The sequence below is a fragment of the Otolemur garnettii genome, unplaced genomic scaffold (assembly GCF_000181295.1).
Source record: "Otolemur garnettii isolate 467f Iridium unplaced genomic scaffold, OtoGar3 scaffold00005, whole genome shotgun sequence".
NCBI lineage: Eukaryota > Metazoa > Chordata > Mammalia > Primates > Galagidae > Otolemur > Otolemur garnettii.
The window spans coordinates 28,227,379-28,234,501 of record NW_003852400.1 but is presented as its reverse complement, the minus strand read 5'-3'; the positions used below and the strand labels follow the sequence as shown (position 1 = coordinate 28,234,501).

Genomic DNA, 7,123 nt, shown 5'->3' with positions numbered 1-7,123 from the left:
CATTTATATCTCTTTGGGTCATGGGTTAGTTTTTTGAAAGCATGAATGAGGTCTTTTACGTTTTGTATCCCTGAAAAACCTTGCTATAGTGGATTCTCAGTCATACATGTTGAAGGAATCATGAAAAAAAAATTGACTTTCAAAACTTTCAGATTTATTGATTTTTATTCTACTGCTGAGTGTGACCATGTGTCACCCGTTCAGTGTGCTGTACTGAAATGTTTTGTATTGGCTCTGTTCAGTTTCTTGGGGAGATGTGTTGTTAGCTCATTTACTTGAAGAGCTCTTTCCTAAGAAATCTTACAGGGTTTCTGGAGCAACACAGGATTAAAATATTTTTAGGCTTCTCTTCCCTCAGTATCTTGCAAGTGCTTTTTGTATTACTGTGTCTCAGTCTAATTGCTCTGATGCTGTCTCTTGCAGTGCCATATGAATGAACAATATGAGATGCATTGGTGAAAATGGTGCCATTCAGTGGGCAGAGGTGATACTAGAATCAGGAACTCAAACTCACTGACCTAGCTTCATGATGGGAGCTTCTCTGTCTAGAATCTTGCTCTGGGCTTACAGCTGTGACCTTCCTGTGCAGGGACAAGTATTCCACCCATCTGCTGAAGCTGAGACCTACACTGCACTCTCTTTTCATTTCTCTGTGCAGGCTCCTTGCCTCCTAAGATTAATTCACAGATCTCCCCTCGGCCCTCCAGCAACACAATCCAGTCCTGAGGGTAAAGGATCTAGCCTGTGGGCCTATCCCTGGGTTCCTGAAGATAAATCTTTGTGCCAGGGGGAAATGAGCTGGTCCTACATTATCTATGCAGTGCTCAAGCAGGTTGATGCCTCCCTGCATGGGCTATGCCTTGCTCTGATGGAGCAACAGGGTAAGCAGCATCTGGATGTGTTGGTAGGCAGGAAGTTCACAGTCTGAACACCTCCTGGTGCACTGTAGGTCTTTAAAAGGAAAGGTTTGAGCCCTACGCTCTGTGGAAGCCTTGGTGTGGTAGACCACTGACAGAGGGGAAGCAGCTGCTTCTGACAGTTCCTGTTCAATCATCTCTCTTGGAAGCAGTGGGTGGAGGAGGTGCAGAGGAGGAAAAGTCTCAAGGAGGAAAGCTAGCACTCGGTCACCCCTATCCTTCTCTCTGGAAGACAGCTCACTGAAAATGTCCAGAGTCTGGGTTCACAGCAGATCCCCCAGTGTTACCAGATTTTTGATACTGAATTTCCAGGCTCTTGGTCTTGGCGGTTCGAAGAATAAAGCGACGGACCACAGGATAGGTTTTATTCAACAGGTATAAGTATTATAGCTCTTATAACAAGCCAAACCTCCTTGTAGAGTAGAATTAGCAGTAAGATAGGTTTTATAATACGAGTGTTACAGCTCTTATAAAGGAGCAAACCTCCTTGTGTTTACAGCTTTTATAAAGGAGCAAACCTCCTTGTGTTTACAGCTCTTACAAAGGGGCGAACCCCCTTGTGAGTGTTTACAGCTCTTATAAAGGGGCAAATCTCATAGAGCAGGATACAAGTGTTACAGAGCCAGACCTCCTTGCTCTATCTCCTGAGATCTGCCCAAATCTATGCTCAGGGTCTCTGGCTTATATAGGGGCAGTTGTCCAATGAGCTTTTGGGGCTTGAAAATAGACTAATCGTGAATAGGTTTTGAAAACGGACCAATCAGGGATGCACTGGAGGAATCGCCAGAAGTCCATGTGAGGAGACAGCACGGCGCCAGTGTCTTTTTCTCGCATGTGTTCAGTTCTTTTGGCTACTGGAGCCTCTGTTGGGGGAGGGAAGCTCCCCCTTTTGCTCCAACTTGTTGGTTTCTGTGCCTGCTGCTGCCAAGGCAGAGCCGGCAGGTCCTCTAGCTCCACTCTACTGGAGCCTTTGGTGGGGGAGGGAAGCTCCCATCCACTTGCTCCAATCTGCTGGTTCCTCTGCTGGCTGCTGCCACCAAGACAGGGGTGGCAGTTTCCCAAGCCCTGCTCGGCTGAGCTGGCTGGGGCGCCACTTTTCTGGTATCACCAGGACAGTCTGGCCCCCTGTGGTTCTCGCAGTCTAGGTCGAATTGGGAAATGTTTGTGCAGGAACTAATGAGACTGAAGGGCTGAAACTCCTTGGGGAGGACAAAGGTGCTGGATGGATGGAAAGGCAATATGACACCTGCTATGTTAGCTATGTTAGCTTGGGTCTGTGGTGACAGGAAAGGACCCAAAGGTGCTAGTGGCCTGGCCTGGTTTTTTGTCTCTGAGAAGCTCCCACTTCCCTGACAACAATAGCTTTTGGGCTTGGGAGGGTAAAAAAGCTCTCCAGCAATTCAGGAGTCTGCTGACTGCCAGACATGTGATGGGGGGAGAAATAAACTGCTCCACTTACCCTTTTCCCTGGACTCCAAGCCTCTCAGTGGTTGGTCTCTGCTGATATCTTGCTTTTTCTTGTTCCTGTTCTGTAGCTTTTCCCCATGGAATCTCTAATAGGTTCTGGCATTTTATCCTCAGAATTATATCAAATCTAGGTTTGTTGGCTTGTTTTTTCTTTTTCATCTAAAACTTTTCCTTTCTTCTGAGATGATCTGGAGATCTGGAGGCTGGTGTCTGGTCAGCCATCTTGTTTCCCCTCCAGTAGTATCTCTAACTAGTACTTTTATATACACATATTGGTAAGAAAATATTGCTACTCCAGGGCAATTCTAGATAGTATTCTGTACTCATGTTCCAGGCATTCTGCTAAACCTTTCACAGACAATATGCTTTTTAATTCTTATAATAATGTCACATGAAAGATATCATATTTATCTCTGATATGAATTAACTACAAAAAATAAATCATTCATAATTGCACAGCCTGAAAATTGTAGAATTGGCAAAGCCCACTATTGCTTGATGCTAGTGTCTCCATTCCTAATTACTTTTAAAATAGTTTCAATATTTAATATTAAGAGATATTCAATTTAAGAGATAAACTTATCTGTATGGAGTCATATAATTGTGTACAAGAATCAAAAGGTAAGTGACTATAAAAGATACTAGAAATGTCTCCAGGACTCTGAAAATAAACCATCCTCCTAGAATATTCTCATAGCAATCAGGTTTGTAACAATGAACATGTATGAAAATTCACCCATGTGTTAGTGGGCAAAAATCAATGTCTGAATACACAGCTGTTTTTTCAGAACTAAGTAAATAGAAAACAAAGCAAAAAAACTGAATGCTTTGAAAATGTTTAAACATTAATGTAACATATGAGCTCAAGCTCTTTTGAAAAATACAAAGCTTTCCACTTTCCACTTGGGTCACAGTTGGTAGAGGCTTGGAGAACAGCAAGGAGCTTCCCTAGGGTTGGTAGAACATCAGGCAGAAACTGCTAGCCCAGGATGACAAAGCAACTGCACCGAGAAGACCCATATTAGAGGGCTCTTGAATTTTTTGAGGGTGATCCTTGTAAGAGGAAATCACCTAGGGGAAGCACTGGGGCTTCCAGCCTGTGTGGGCTGGTGAGGTGACAACTTGTGTTCTTGAAGACTTCCACATTCTTCACACATCTAAATAGTGACTTCCCAGAAAATTGTATAGAAGAGCTCATTCCAGCACAGCAAGCCTTGGCTCAGATTTTTTCAAAGACAATGGAACCAGTATGACATCCACGTATTCTCTTACTCCCAATCTCATATGAACCTCTTGGATGATAGTACAGCTGTGATACATATTTCAGACCTTCAGGAAAAATTCTGACTTAGCTTTTGCCAGCTCACAGGTGTTCCTGGTCCTTCAGATATAAGGTTGATATTGAAGCTTATGGAGAAGATATAGGAGGCCCTCAGGGTGCTTTATAGGCGGAAACAACTATATGCCTCTGGCCAAAAAAGCCGTTTGAGGGAGAGCAGTGAAAAGACTTTTCACAGGCATACTTGTAAGAAACTGAGGCAGAATTCCATGTGGCCAGGTTGGTTGTGAGCCTAACATGACCAAGGCTTTGGCTGGAATAGCATTTACTGCATTAAGGAATTCAGGTTGGCTTTTTATAAGGCCAATAAAAAAGCCCTTTGGAAAACTGGCCAGATACCCATCAGTAACCTTTCCTGATCTGTGGCAAGTAAGGTCACTTGCTGATGGGTCTGGGAATGGAAATGTGCTCAGGGACCTCAAAAGAAGAGAAATTTACCCAATGTATACAGGTATCTAATGGCACAGATGAAACTTGGGCTCATGAAAGGCTTTTGGGAAGTCCAGCCTGAAAATTGAAAATTCCTTATAAAAGCTTCTAGCAAAACCCCCTGACTTAAGGCCTATGTGGGAGCAGAAGTTTGCACACAAATTCCTGTATGCCCAAGAACTTTCTTTATGCCTTGTTTAAAGATCCAAAGTAACAGCCTCCAAATGGCAAAGCCAGCAAGGGCAGGTATTCAATCTACCTTGTTCCTCCATAGCCTCAGGCATCATCAGATAACAACAAAGTAATAGCTAACAACATGTTCTCCATGAAGTTATGTTAAATTGGGTTATGTTGAAAGGGTTATGTCAAAAGGTGTATGTTGAGTGGATTATTGGAAGCTAATCACGAGGTAGTCACATGATGTTTAAATGGATCAAGGAAGTCATTGCTGTATTGTGCACATGTATGAAATTCCTACATAAACCAACCACAAATAAAGAAGCTCACCATTTTGCCTGAGGGAGCAGATGGTCACCTTTATTTAAAACACAATTTCAATAAGTGTGCTTATTGTCTGTGACATGGCTTTTCCGTGAGACCCATATGGCAACAGTGCTTGGCAAGCACATTGTATTAGAGTTTTACTTCAAAGTGAATCCAACAGTATTTGGTGGGTAAAGTCAGTCAACCTTCTTGTCTGGATTCAGAATCAATAGTCCTCCATTAGTCAAGGATGCCCTGGTCTAAATAGACCTAACCTAAAGTGGTATTTCAAAGAGGCTGCTGGAGTAACCAGAATTCTTATATATTTATTGATACAAAGGGGTGTTGCCAAAATTTTTGAACTAATTAGATATCTTGAACACATTTATTTCATCAATGAAAATTATTACTAACTTGCCTTATGCTGATTAATGGATATTCTGGGGCTACCTGTATTTGGATAGGTATGAAGTACTTAGATAGCATTCCTGAGGCATATTCTGAGTGAAGGTACTTCCAAAGATAAGTAACTCTACATTACCACCTCAGTGTCATTTATATAATACAATTATTTTATCCTTTTTTAATTTTTTAATTAATATGCTGAGTTTATTTCACATGTATCTTTTTGTCTCCCCACCATTTCCATGTCTGACCACCACTACTGCTGTGTGCCAACATTAATATTTCATACATACTTAAAACCAAGTGAAGGCTGGAATTCCATATTCAGAAATTAAACATGTATTTTGGACAACACATTTTTGGCATTAGAACCTGGACAACATTTATCAAACACAGTGGGGAAAGTTCTCACTCTGTATTATAAAAAGAATAGCCAGATATCAACTGTTATAGAAATTAGATAAGACAGAAAAATTTAGCAGCTGTTCAAACTTAAAGAGACTTCCTCCACTGCCAGAGATCTTGAGTAGCCTCCTGGTCAGTCATACAGAAGCAATTCTTCACATAAGTGATCAAGTTGGTTTCCACATTGGGAGGAGAACCACCATTTTTTCTATACTTGCTTGCACATTTTGCCTAATGTCTTCTATAGAACTAGGTCTTTTTGGTATTTTAGGACTTTTTTTCACTGTTTTTTTGAAAGATTCTTGACCTTTTGATCTTGATGTTGATGATTTTGAAGTTTTTCCATTCTGGTTGGATTATTGTACATTTTTGGCTTGAGTGTCTCATGAAGATTTTGTTACTGGAACTTTTTTCATTTTCTTCCTCATCAAAATCATCTCAATCATCGTTTTTATCATCATCATCCTTTTCTTCATCAGTGGCAAGTTTTACTTTTTTTCTGTGGAAACTTTCTACCACCTCCAGGAACAAATCACTTTTCAGACATACTTAAGAGTTCACATTCTTCTCCTCTTTATCTTCTGACTTTGCATCTTCTTCCACAGTTACTAGTGCTGCCAACTAATATGCACAGGCCTTGAACCACAATTCAACTGTAAGACCATGGGTGGTGTTATTTCAAAGCCCCCAAGATAAATTATTGGCTGTACAGACATTTTCAAAGTAGCCAGTGTTACTTTAATTGGACTGCCTTGATAATTCATTGCCCCTGCTTCAACAATGTGCAATTCATCCTTTGGACCAGCCCCTAAACCGCCCATTCTTAAAGATAACTGGTGCTCATTTTCATTATCATCCACCTTAAAGTGATAATCTTGTTAGCTTTTAACTCACAACCAAAAAGATAGTTCTAAGGGCCCATGTCCACTGAATCTTCCATGAGGTAGTGGCACATTAGGTGGGAGAGAAAACAGATAGTGATAAAAGATTATTGCTCCACAAAAGCAGCTACACAAGATGGAATCATACCAGGAAATATTTGAATTTTTTAAAGTAAAATGCCAAGATGGCAATATTACATTGAGTATATGACACAGAAGAAACATTCAACCAAATGAACAAGTTTATTGTGAGCAAGGGCTTTGATCCTAGATCATCTCTAGTTTCCTGGTCTGGATTAAATGTCTTCTTTTTACTAACTTAAGTAGGTAAATAGGTACAGCTCTCATGACCTTTTTAGCTTCTCCCAGGCCCATACTCTGAATTCTACCAGCCCATTGAAACTGGTCTTATCAAGGTAAATAAGAACATCTGCATTGCTAAGCCATTAACCAATTCTTGACTCTCATTTCACCTATCAAGAGCACAAGACACAGTGTAACATCATCTTCTCTTTGAGACCTTTTTCTTTATTTTCTTTTTTTTTTAGATTTTTTAAATTAAATCATAGCTGTGTGCATTAATGCAATCATGGGGTACAGTGTGGTGTTTTCGCATACATTTTGAAATACTCTTATCAAACTGGTTAATGTGGCCTTCATGTCATTTTCTTAGTTATTGAGTTAAGACATTCATACTCTGCTTTTAGAAAGATTCACTTGCACCCTTGTAGGATAAACCATAGAGGTGACCCCACCAATCACCCTCCCTCCCCCATCCACCCCTTCCCCTCCCCTCT

General features: G+C 40.9%; 1 pseudogene; it reads right to left on the bottom strand.

Moving 5' to 3' along the window:
• Positions 1–5,532: 5,532 nt before the first annotated feature.
• LOC100966718 lies at positions 5,533–6,385 on the bottom strand (annotated as a pseudogene).
• Between the last annotated feature and the right edge of the window lie 738 nt (positions 6,386–7,123).